This window comes from Zophobas morio, unplaced genomic scaffold (genome assembly GCF_036711695.1).
Source record: "Zophobas morio isolate AGI-343-1 ecotype UQ-CSIRO unplaced genomic scaffold, CSIRO_AGI_Zmor_V1 ptg000012l, whole genome shotgun sequence".
Classification (NCBI taxonomy): Eukaryota; Metazoa; Arthropoda; class Insecta; order Coleoptera; family Tenebrionidae; genus Zophobas; species Zophobas morio.
This window is the reverse complement of record NW_026972117.1, coordinates 28,527,197-28,540,651: the sequence shown is the minus strand read 5'-3', so window position 1 is coordinate 28,540,651 and position 13,455 is coordinate 28,527,197. Positions and strand designations below refer to the sequence as shown.

The window sequence follows — 13,455 nt, the reverse complement described above, 5'->3', positions numbered from 1 at the left end:
ATTCTGTAGTTACGCAACAAATTTATGTAAGCAATACGTGAAATGCGTATACGAAAGATCTGTTTGGTTTTCTAAAATCATTGGAAGGTATTAGCTCAGTGTACCATGAAATGAATTTTTGCATTTACCGTGATAAGGTGTCACTTCTCGTGATCGATCCATTTACGATATTTTCCAAGTGAAAGATGCTGCAATCCGAATACCAACTCTATAAAAGTAAAACGAAAAATATCTCTCCGGTCCGTATTTGGCAAGATTTGTAGTAAACATAAAAGTCATGCCACAATGTGTAAGCAACGTTTATTACTTGAACATTAATACAGGTGTCAAGTTAGTCTTACTTGTACTTTCGTTGCATAAATTATGGCCTAGAAATTTATTCGGTCGTTAATTATTACTATTGGTGCTAACGCCTACACGGAAGAGTGAAAATTACAAATGACATAAGTACATAGTTAAAGAAGACGCAAGTAAGTAAATTAAGCAGTTTCGTGACCTTTGTTGAGGAAATGTGCGTTAACTGTTAGCACTTGGTTGTTTATAATTCGACAAGTAATTTTCAATGTCTCATTTATGGCAATGACTAAGACAACAAGCAATGCATTATCACTATCTTCACTACCTACTAGTAAGTATTTACCGATTGATCGTAAAATTCTGTACGGTGGTTCCGAACAAAGTACATGCTTGGATCTAATGCAATGCTTTTATCTCGAAAGAAACCTTTTACTACGCTGCAAAATAATTGCGTAAGTTTTAACAATGTGTACTTAACTATTAACCAAGAACACATGGTCTTTATTTGCATAACCTCCATGTTCACGAAAAGTACGCGTGTTGCATAAACATTTATTTAAATTTTTAATTATCACTAGAATGTTATACCACAATCTAAATTATTTTGTACATTTCTAGTTGGAAAATTTCCATAGGAAAGTAGTACCATCAGGTTAACTGTTGACCCCAATAGAAGTATTACATTTCGGCTAGTGCACACCACTGTGAGATTTAGGATTTGAACAATAAGATGAACTTAATTCACCTTAATTCTTCTACATTATTAACGAGTAAGGAAATTCAGCTTGTAATCTAATTGTTCCCATATATTTCATTGTTTTTATTTAGGTACGTGGATTTTGCATTGCAACGATTTGTTTTAAATCTCTTTAAACTTTTTTCATTTAATTTGTATCAATTTTTAATTGTTTTAAATTTTAAACAATTACAATCAATCGAGGGTGGGAAAACAAGTAATTTTGGCTGAGTTAATAAGTTTATGCAAATTCTGATTTCCATGTGCCTACAAAATTTGAACTCTCACCTTTCTATGCGATGCAGTTGTTCACACATAATATACACTGTGATCAACAAGATTGTTTCAGTTGCTATCAATAAATTTTGCTTGAAATTGGTGCTTCACCTCACTTCCTGCTAATCAAAACTGACATTTAATTTACGTCAAAATTTGTTATTGATTGTTATTAAAATGTTATAACCAAACGTTCTAAAACCCTTGAAAGTGACAGCTCCAAACATTTGAAGCAGGTTTGTCAATATTCTGTCAGAACTGGTTAATTCTGTTCCCAACTCAAACAATACTAAACCTGTTTAAACTACGCTGTATGTTTAAACAGTCCTACATAATAGTCTTTACAAATTTAAAAGGGGATACAAGACTGAGTAAAATTCCGAACAATTAAATAGAATACGTTCCAAGAAAAAAGGAATCTAATGTTGAACATTTGGACCAGTTTGTCACACATATACCTATTCATTTTTTCTTAAATAGTAAGAAACAACTGTATATTTAAAAAATCGTGTACTTAATGTCGTTTCTCTCTAATGTTTTTTTCCATTTTTAAGATATTTTAGCATCGAAACTTACTCAGACAGAAATTTTTCGTCCTTGAAATACAGGCCAACAAAATAAATACAGATTCTTCGAAAAATTACAAAATTATTTTTTTAATTTAGTTATTTTTTATAACCTGTAGAAGTTATGATTAAAATATGTTTGGATTGTTAAAATATATGTACATAAAAGAGCATGCTATGTGTATATTTTAAGTGAGATTTTCCATAACAATATTTTTTGATGACGGCATCAACACTTTATCAGGAACACAGATAGCAATTTGAATAGGTGCAGTGTAATACCACTAATAAGAGTATGCTCAAATTTTCAAAACGGGGCGAGTCGTTCTTGATTTGATTAATAAAATATTTGCCTCATTCATAAATTTTTTGATTCACCCTGTATAAGTAACTCTAGAAAGTATGAATACAGTCATAAACCACTAGGACAGATTCATAATACTTTAAATACTTTGGATATAATTTATTCGGCAAAATTTCGAGATAACGGAATTTATTTTTTCCAAGAGAATAAAAAGCAATAAAAAACTCGATCAAAGACAACCATAGATTTTTGAAAGTTTTTCTTTGATCGTTATATTTTAAGACGAAAATTCTATCAAAGACAAATCTTCAAAAATCCATGGCTGTGTCTGATTGTGTTTTTTATTTGTCTTTCGGTATTACTATTTTGATTGGAATATAATATGGGCTATTTTTCAAATAAAGGATATTTCTAATAGTAATAATAATAATATTGGTCATGGTTTTGATTTTTGAAACTTCTTCTCTAAACAATCTTTAATAATTGAACTGAAGTACAAGCCACGTTATCCTAGTGAACTAAAACACAGTTATTTTCACTTTTTTAAAACTAAAAGTGTTATACACTGAGTTTTATGATGATTTTAAACAGATTTTATTTTGCAGGTTCTGTAATGCCTAATTTATTTATTTTATAGGCATTAGTTTACATTCGAGTGATTAATTGAGGTGAAACATCTCGCATATTTAATGATGTGGTGTAGCCTGAAACATAACCATAAAGAATACGGTGAAGATAAAATTTATAGATACTTAAGACTAGTACAAGATTACGTATTTTGAAAATATGTATTACAATTTAAAATTAAGTTATCGTAGATATACATTTTGAAATAAATATCATTCTCCAGTGTTTATGAATTAATAAATAAGTGATTAATTTTTATAATAAATTTACATTGTTTTATTTTATTTTAATTTTTTGCATGAAATCTAGTTATCTTAAGTTTGATTCTCTTCTACAGTAACAAAAAGTACAGTCTTTACAATAATGTGTATATTGTAAAACCAACAACATAACTGAAAGCCAAAAATTTCAAGAAAATTAAATGAAATGAACTGGATAAAATAAATAATTTCATAAAATAATTTTTTGCAAACATTCTTTATAAGTTATTCTTAGTAATCTATAGCATATGACCAAAACACGAAAAATATAAAATCTCAGAGAACGATTTTTTTCACAAAGTTACATAACATTTCTTGAAATGACGTCGTTAAGTCAGTTGCCCGGTGCGTTTATTCAAATGTACTGAAAGAAATAAGGGGACTAACAGTGAGGTGAAAATGAAATTTGGTGCCAACATGATGGGTGTCCTGCGCGTTCCAAACAGGAAGTCTGCGAATATTTAGGTAGTGTATTCCCAAATCATTGGATAGGTCGTGGTGGTACAATTCATTGGCCTGCAAGGTCACCAGATTTGGCCCCAAATGATGGGGTTATTTGCATGACCTTCTGCAGTCAGGTAGAACCCACAGAGACTTGGAAGAGTTGAAACCTGCTGTAATTCAGAGATCAATTCAGATAACCTGCCAACAATTGGCCCAAGGAAGAATATTTTTCTATACCTGGTATAGTCAACGGAGATCTACTTGTGCATCTCATCTGATATTACTTTTGTATTTTTGTTGTGTGAATACTGTGCTATATTGACAAATCTCCATAACGTATATCAGATATTACTTTTATCCTAATAAAATTTTATAAAGTTAAAATGACATAATTGCAGTGCCAACAGTGAATTTTTTGAATTTTTGAAAACCTTTTTGAATTCTCTACAAATTTTGTCCTTACTAAATTGCTATAAAATCATCAAGGGACAACATAGTGCCTCATTTGCGTGAATGCGATAAGCAGTCTTCACGAACTTGTTGTGTACAATATTTGTTGCAACCAATAAATTTTTAAAATTAAAAGATTAATTGTGAGTTATTCATAGACAACGAAGTTGACAGGGCTCTCAACACATCACAACGTTGACACTTCCAGGCTACTTTTAAGTTACCATGGCAATGGAAAGTAAAAAGCACGTGTGTACGAAAATAATTTTATTTTTTTAAATTTAGAATTTTGCCACTTGTAGGAAAACCACTATGCAAGGTAGCGGCAGAAGTATTTCTTTTCCTGCGCAAAAAATCGAAAGGAAAAAGTAGTCTGAACATACGCACATAAAGAAAAGAGTGCATAAAAAAAAAGCAAACACTTACAAATACGTAACAAAAGACGACAAAAAAATGTTTGATAAAACAAAATAGTCTTCATAAAAAATAAAAAAAATGTTAAAAAAACAACGCCCAATTTAAAATTAATGCACAATTCTAACCTTTAGGTTTCTTCTTCTGCTACAATTTAGCGAATCCCCTCATCTTCATTTACGAACCCACTGCAACAAAAACACATGAAATTTTTGTGTACACAAAGAAAAATACCTTTGAAGTTAACATCAACTTTATACATACTAATTTTAAATAACACGTTACACAGGTTTAATAAATAGATGAGATTTAAAAAGTACTAATCAGAAAAAGTTTTGAAACCACAATATAAATTCTAAGCGGAATTTTATATTTACCTCTCGCGATTCTTGGTGAAGCTAAACAGAAAAAAATCTATAACAGACTCAAAATACACCGAAAAAAGAGTTTCGGAGAATATTTGCCTAAAAATTCGCTAACAAACAGATACAAACAGAAAATCGATATTTTCACTCGATAAACTGGAGAATGTCCTGAGTAAATAAGAAATGAAAGTTTAATAAAAATAACCTCGTACACTACGTTTGGAAATTAAGAACATTCTAAAGTTAATTTAACTGAAGCTTCAATAAACACTCCCCAATAAACTTTAAACATTGAAGATGACTGTTTTCAATTAAAATGATTCTCTGAAACGTTTTACTGATTTAGTGAACTCCTTTTAGTTGTAGTTAAGTATGTCCCAAATACAAAAATATTTTCAAAACAATTCTGAAAAAAAAAACAATAACGATTGTTGCAGTGAACAATATTATTAATTGCAGTGATGCGTAAAACATAAAGAGGTAAAAATCAAAATTGGATTCAATTTTTAAATATACTTAACTAACATTGTTAAAAACGCATTAGATATTCCAACTTATTTCAGCAGAAAAGCCCAGTTTGAAAGAATAAATATCTGACGAGATATTAACGTTTGAGTTCTCGTTGAAACAAACATATTTATTAAGTCGTTAAGCACCCGGTTTATACAATACAACTACAGTTTGGAACAAAAGAACTAAATGCACAATACATTGAATAATAGACTGATACGTGAAGCCTAATAGCAACACTTACCCTTTAAATCCTGGTTTCCTTTCCTTTCGCGCCGATCCTTGCACACTACTTCGTCATGGGCACATCACAACACTCACCTTTCACTTTAAACCCTAAATTAAATTGTTTTTAACAAAAATAAACCACTTAAACAACTAATACGCACACCGCACACACTCTGAATAAAATTAAAACCGACTGCGACAGAACTCCTTCGCATAACACGAAAAATGAACAAAAAATTACCTTATCAGACATTTTTTGCAGAGTTTTTATTAATCGATGCATCGCACAGTGAATGAATCATAATTAAAATACTGCAACATTATTATTAGCAGAATATAATTTTCGCACTATGTAGACGAATAAGAAATTAGGAATTTTACGTAGGTACAAGTCGCCAAAAACAAATTACAAAACTCGATTTAAATACGTCTTTCGAAAATATTCTATTTTTCGACGATTAATGACACAACACAGAATTTAAATTTTTTCACCATTTCTGCCAAAATACTCATGTAAAATATACATATTCATACGGGATGTACCAACAGTCAAGGGGTGGAAAATTAAACTTTCTCTGTTGAGTGTAGAAAAAATTCTTCAACGTATTCTAATAAAGCTATAATTTAAAAATATTTAAAACATATAGAGTGTTCCGTTTAACTTATACAATAAAGCTGTCTGTTTACTTTCGGAGCGTAAGTGAGATAAGAATTGTAATAGAATCTATTTAGTTACTTTTATTATTTACGTTTTCTGCCTTGCCCCTGAAACAAATCTCGCCTCTTCCAAAAATTATGAAAAATGAAAAAGGGAATACAACACAAATTGCAAGGTACCATGATTTAGACAAGTGCGATCGATAGAAAATATATTTAAACCAAATAACCAACGAGAAAATGAACTCTTAGTAATTATATGGTTCGAGTATTTATGTTTATACTACGAAAAAATTCGACTATAATCACGTACAAGCATCAGCGGCCGCATAAAAGAAAATGAAATTTGATTGATTTTGTATCCTTAAACCAGAGGAGTGGACTAATTAATACAGCGAAACAGTCCGAAAATTATTTTGGGTGAGGAGCTATTATTGTAATAAAAACTGTCCTTGTAAAGTAATGTGATTAAAACTAAATGCGGATTCGTAAACTACACGTGTAGGAGAATATGACTTTATAAAATATAAAAAATATTTATTGTTAAAAATGGAATCATGTTGCTGATGGGACAACAATCGGTTCTCTAGTTTCGGAGATTACGTGTCTAATAAAAATAGATACAGACGACAGACAGATGGAAACGGGAAAGTACTTTTTTCGTACTCTCGGAGTCATGAAACATCGAGAAAACAAAAAAGTGGCCATTCGTCCGATGGACTCGATTACTATACTTCCTTAACTTACCCTCAGCAAGTAAAAATCAGAATTCATGAATGAGAGATTCGGTTATTAGCAGTTTGTTAAATTCGAAAAACGTTTATATTCCCTCGACAAAAATAAAAAAGCAATTATTAAATCATCTCAAAGCAAAATGTTATAGAAAGCTTTGCAATCGTGTGGTTTTCAAATATTGAGATTACGTCTTCACTATAGTATGTTTAATCCAATTTAGTATATTTGGAGTAATCCTCAAAGCGAGGCTTTTATTTGGTTAGAATGACATCCTAAATAACGCAACGTGCAAAGCAAAGATATGTGGATGCAATTCCAAATCCATTATACCTGGATGTTGAAATTTGTCATTAAACAACATAAAATGTATTTATAATTTTGTTCGTCGTTTTGCATATAATAATAGGTTTAGATGTATGCGACTAGCCAACAAAAAATCAAATAAAACCATGAGATAACGTTTATAATGATTAATGACTAACGAGCATTGAAAATTGTCTGGAAGTCACCTTCAGTTGAAATGAGGTATCTCACTATATCTGAATATACAAATGGACGTTTATCCAAATATTAACATTAAACTTATACATAATAGTGTTAAATGAAGTGAAAAGTTGAGAAATTTGGTTTTGGTAACTTTTTATTTTTTTTACTAGGGCAATTAATAATAATAATTAGAACAGACACGCTATTACATATATGTATTTTTAAGAATATCGGCCTAGTACACAGAGAGATACTAAAAAAAAACACAAAAATATCGAGTCATCCTTCACTTTTAATCTTCATGTCTTTGATAGATTGGTACTGAAATGTCAAATAAAATGAAAGATATAAACGTAAAATTCATGAACATCAGCTTGATGTCAAGATCAAATAAATACGTGATGCTTGAGAAAACCTATTTTATTAACATGCTAGAAAATTTTGTACAGAAAATACAGAAAATTTAAGCGAGTGAAATATCAAAATTAGAGTAATTAATAACAATTTTATCGGGAATGCATCTGCGATATTTGATTTTTACTTACTAAACTTAAGCTAAAGAAGTACTGTAATAGAGTTCATCGGACTAGCTGCTTTCAGGTTTTCTCGACGTTTCATGATCCCTAGAGTACGAAAAAATGTGTGTCTCCTTTCCGGTCTGCTGTGTGTGCGGCTTTTTATTATACAGATAATCTCTGAAACACTGGATCAATTGATCTCAAATTTCATATGTGTATTAGGAATTTCGTGTAAATGGTAAAACGCTAACCAAGATTTGACAAATCATCCCCGCCAACAATATCTATTTAAATTTTTTAAAATAAAATGCTCCTGCACTTGTGGTTTATGAATTCGCGTTGAATTTTTACCCTGGACGTTCAGATTTTTGGAAAAAAAAAATAAAAACTGTATAACATTTTGTAATTTAACTTTGAAATTGCAAAACCCAGTGGTCTGAAATCTTGCAAATGTTTTAAAGTTTTAAGCATGCTAAATCGTTAATTAAAATTATTTCGTTCATGTCCCTCCTTCCCGAAAAAGATCTCACTTTACAATTTTGCATAATAAATGTTTCTTAAATTTTATTTAGTGTAATTTATGAATCCGCGTTGAGTTTTTACCCTAGATATCCAGATTTTTCAGAAAAAATTCAAAATTTTGCAGTTTAACTTAGGAAAAAATTTTGCAAACGTTTTAAAGTTATATATATCTTGGGATTTTTCATTTTTGTTTCTTCAATTTGTCGATGTTTCAAATTTTCGATATGTCGATTTCTTTATTTTTCGATTTCTGATTTTTTCGATATTTCAGTTTTATAATTTTTCAATTTTTCAATTTTTGGGGTTTCTACATTTTCGAATTCGCCATTAATCAATTTTTCGGTTTTCCAACTTTTCGATTTCTCGATTTTTTGACTCACAGATTTTTAGTTATTTTGACTTTCCGATTTCTGCATTTCTCGACTTCTCCATTTCTCGATTTTTCGATTTTCTCATTTTTCTATTTTTCAGTTTTTGCTGTTCAATTTTTTTATTTTTCAAGTTTTTGATTCTTCAGTTTTTAAAATTGTTAGTTTTTCAATTTTTCGCTTCGGAACTTATTTTACACTTAAAGTTAATTCGCAATTAACTTTTAATTGAGATCCGTTGCTACGCAACGTGCATGTTTTAATCAATCACGGGCTCATATTCTACATTTTAATCCTCTGTTAATTTAAGCGAGGATTAAATATGTACTTAAATCGCTTGCTATAGACCGGCCGTAGATTTTTCGATTTTTCAATTTTTCGTTTTTTCATGTTTCAATTTATCCATTTTAAATTTTTCGATCTTTGAATTTCTTGGTTTTTTAAATTTTAGATTTTTCGATTTTTCAATTCCTCTGTTTTCCTGCTGAGACTTTTGATTTCATTTAATATTAAACCTTAAGATTTTAATGTTGAAGTGTCAACAGAAATAAATTTTTCAAATTTAATACAATCCATAAATACATTTGTGTTTGAAGAAAAAAAGTTTACAAAAATATGTCTTGTTAAGAAGTTTTTATGGTAGATGAAGCACATTTCGGAAACGTTTTTAACGTGATATAATATTATTTAGATTTTAGTAGCAACCATATTTTTTGCATATTCGAAACAGTTTTTTTTGAGCGTAGACTAAGGACATATAGTAATCGAGTCCATCGGGCGACTTGTCATTTTAATATGTTCTCGACGTTTTATGACCCCCAGAGTACGAAAAATATGGTCTCCCGTTTCCGTCTATCATCTGTCTGTCCGTCTGTCTATATCGATTTTTATTAAACAGATAATCTACGAAAATACCGACCCGACTGTTTTTTTGTGGTGTGTGAATCCGTGTTGGCTTTTCATCTAGACATCCAGATTTTTGGAAAAAAAATCAAAATTGTATAATAACATTTTACAATTTAACTTTGTAACTGAAAACCGAATGCTCTGAATTTTTGCAAACGTTTTAAAGTTATCGCAATCATGGTAAATCGTTAATCAAAATGTATTCGTTTATCCCCTCCCAAAAAATTGATGACGTCATCTCAAAACTTTGCTCAATATGAAATATGCAAAATATTATGACTCTCTGCTTGTGGTTTATCAATGCATTCATAGTTTTTAGAATTACGAATACTTATACACGTGATTAAAAAAAAATAATGAATAAGTAATTTATTGTATTTATTAAACCAAGAACGACTCACTCCATTGTCCCGAAGGTATTATAGATAATTGCATCTACCCAAATTGATATACGTGTCCTCCCATCATGTTGTAGAGGAAAAACTCACTTGAAACAAACACGTAGCACGATTATTTACCGTTACTTTAACATTATGTACATACATTTATTCTAACTTACACGAATTATCATAAAAAAATAAAATCTTACAATTTTTCGGAAAATCTGGATTTATTGTATGCATTTGAGGGGCGAGGGAAGTTCTGGTCAAATAACTTTTCATCAGTTTTTTTTGTTAACAATTAGAAAAATATGGTGTGAGTTATTTTACCACAAAATTTGTTTCAGGCGCTCACATTAATTTATACCTGTTCTGTTTACAAGTGTTTTGTTTGTAATATATCAGGGCTGTTTTGACGGTACGCGAAAATTTAAAATTAACAGTGCTTCTAATCAAAGTTTATTAACCATAAATGCTGTTGTGTTTTGTATATTACCTATTACCTTTCAGTGAGGGCGTTTTAAAAATATAAGTTCAAGGTACAATTTAAAACAGAACAGCTGTATAGTGGAAAGTACTTTCACATTATACACCTAAATGAGTTCTATCAAAATTAAACAGTAACCTCAATAATGATTACAAAAACGACTCCGACTGACATATTTTTCATTTTGTAAAAGCATCAGTTGGTAAGTGACTTATGTAAAAAGGAATCTCGGAAAATGAAAAACGACTTCGTTACGTCGTTTAATTTTCTCCAAACGTGTTTTCTATTCTTTTGTGTTGTAATCCATTGACTAACCTCATATCGTAATGTACTATAATAGCTATAGAACAAGAAAATAATTAGTAGAGCGAACACATACTTTCTCCAACGTACGCAATTGATTAATGTCAAAATTTGGATGTTTTATACCGGACTCGTTACATTTACCTAGTAATTAAAGCAGCACATGATGATTCTAAAAATAATAACTCATGTGCTGAAGGGATTAATTAAATAAAAATAATCTAAAAATCGGTCGGTCATTGCACTCGATGCTGTTTTCTATATTCCAGTTGCGTTGTACGAAATACAGTTTTCTAGCCCGCTTGGCCGTGTATTTTAGTTCCCAAAGTTACGCAAGCGACCTCCTTTCCACGTAGGAAATAGCAATGATTCCTATGCGCTGGGACTGCAGTGGCTTTAATTTAACAACTGTTCGGTTTTTACATTGCCATGACGTAAAAACTCAACGATAAATTACTTTACATTTATTTTTTAAATGCCTTGTTGTATGTTGAAACCTATACAACACTCATTCAGTACACCCACTTCTCTCCGATTTGTTTATAACCAAAACAATAAACTGACCTTTAGCACTGAGTTATGTAAAATTTCGTGTTGTAAAACAGTCAAATAAATAAATACGTAGACACAGTAGTTTGATTGGGCTGTGTGCTGATCAACGACTAACATTTCCTGAAAATCACTAGATGACTGCTGGTTTTTACGAAACCGCTCTTCTTAAAAGTCGATAAATAATTATTTGAATTTCAAGATATGATATAACCGGTGACCGGTGAGAACAGTTAGCTGTGGGTGTGGGTTTTACCCATGAATGGACAATTAACTAAAAAATGGAAGATGTGTGTTAAGCAAAGTCGGATACCTTGTGCGATAAAATTCAGAAAAGAATTTTAATCAAAAACCTTGGAAGAATTTGAAATTTGAATTCATGGCTGAATAAAATTATACCTAATTTGTAGTAATGGAAGTTGATAGACAAAAAAACCTAAGATGTATTTTAATGTTGTTCATTTTAATATTGTTCACACATTTCCAAATATAAACTGCACTATTTATACGAGGACACTTTATGAACTAAGATGAAAAGTGAATTACTTAAAGTAATTAAATAGAGAATGCAATCATTACGTGTAGATGTTTATCGACCAATTATTTTGTTTGTTAGTATATTTATATAATTCTTGGGTATTTTGCACGATATTCTCAACATTTTTTGTTTCTCTCAAAGTTGCCTATTCATTTTTGTGCGTTTTCCTCCCAATAGGTGAAGGAAAATCGACTCTGGTTAACATCCTCAGGACTAAGATTGATTCAGTTTCGGACAACCTTCAACACCTTCAGTCCTTCGTTCTTTGCTTCCCTTCCAAATCTTTATTTTGGTGGTGCTCGGTAAAAAAAGGCGGACGAATCCAGAGACAAGAATTACCTGAAGAATACAAATAGTAATTACTGGAATCATAAAAAAATCGTTAGTAGTATGTATTACTTTTGACTCAAATATTTTGTAGACTTTGGCATTTTCTAAAAATTTTAAATTTAATGGCTTGAGAATGACAATGATTTTAGAACTTTAAATTTTTGTTCCATGTAGAAGCACTTTTCATTTACAATGTTTCCACATGCTTTTTTCACATATTTTTTTTTTAACAGCTGATACTGTGATATTTTATTTCAGATAGCGACAGAGTTAACAATAACTTTTTCAGTATTCGAGATAAGACATGAGAGTCTTTTATCAAATATTCATTCACTTTACCTGTGGAATTATCCTCAATTTTATAATCATAATTTTTTACTTCCAGAACGCAACTGAAGGAAGCATTATAATAGAGTCCGTCCAAAATTTGTCTAATCATCCCCACCAAAATGTGATGGCGTCGTGGATTTAAATTGTATGAAATAACATGTACTTTATGACTCCGTGTTGAGTTTTTACCCGAAACGTCCAGATTTTTGGGAAAAAAATCAAAATTATAAAATAACATTTGCAACTTAATTTTGAATCTGCAAAATCGAATGCTTTGAAATCTTACAGATATTTTAAAGTTATGTTGGGTATGATAAAAAAAAAGTCGAATAAATCCCGTACTTGTGGCTTATCATTCCATTCATATTTTTTGGATTTGCTCAAACAGGGTGACTCAAAAAAAATTAATAAACGCGTGATTTTATTTTATTGATTTAATCAGGAACTACAAAATCCAATGCTTTGAAATCTTGGAGTTGTTTTAAAACTATCATAAGCATGGTAAATTTTTTAATATTTTTTAGGTTTGCTTAGACAGGGTGTCTTAAAAAAATTAATGACTGATAAGTCAATTTATTTTATTCTTTAAATCAAGCATTGCAAAACTGAATATGTACTTTGAAATCTTGCAGACGTTTTGAAGTTATTAGAAGCATGGTAAATTTTTAAGTAAAATGTATCTGTTTATCATACCCAAAAAATTGATTAAGTTATCTCAAAATTTTGCCGAATAAATCTTATCTAAAATGTACAAAATATGATGAATTTGTACTTGCGATTTATTATTCCATTCAGATTTTTTGGATTTGTTTACACAGGGTGACTCAAAAAAATTAATAAATCAGTCAATTTATTGTATTGAATAAATC

General features: G+C 30.3%; 1 long non-coding RNA gene across 2 annotated transcripts; it reads left to right on the top strand.

Moving 5' to 3' along the window:
• Window positions 1–327: 327 nt before the first annotated feature.
• LOC135128149 (uncharacterized) lies at window positions 328–13,119 on the top strand. 2 transcript variants are annotated; one of them, XR_010280348.1, is made up of 3 exons: window positions 328–470; window positions 12,104–12,314; window positions 12,642–13,119. It is a non-coding gene; the product is annotated as an uncharacterized LOC135128149 (long non-coding RNA). The 2 variants fall into 2 exon arrangements; XR_010280349.1 differs by lacking the exon at window positions 328–470 and adding an exon at window positions 482–628.
• The last annotated feature ends 336 nt before the right edge of the window (window positions 13,120–13,455 follow it).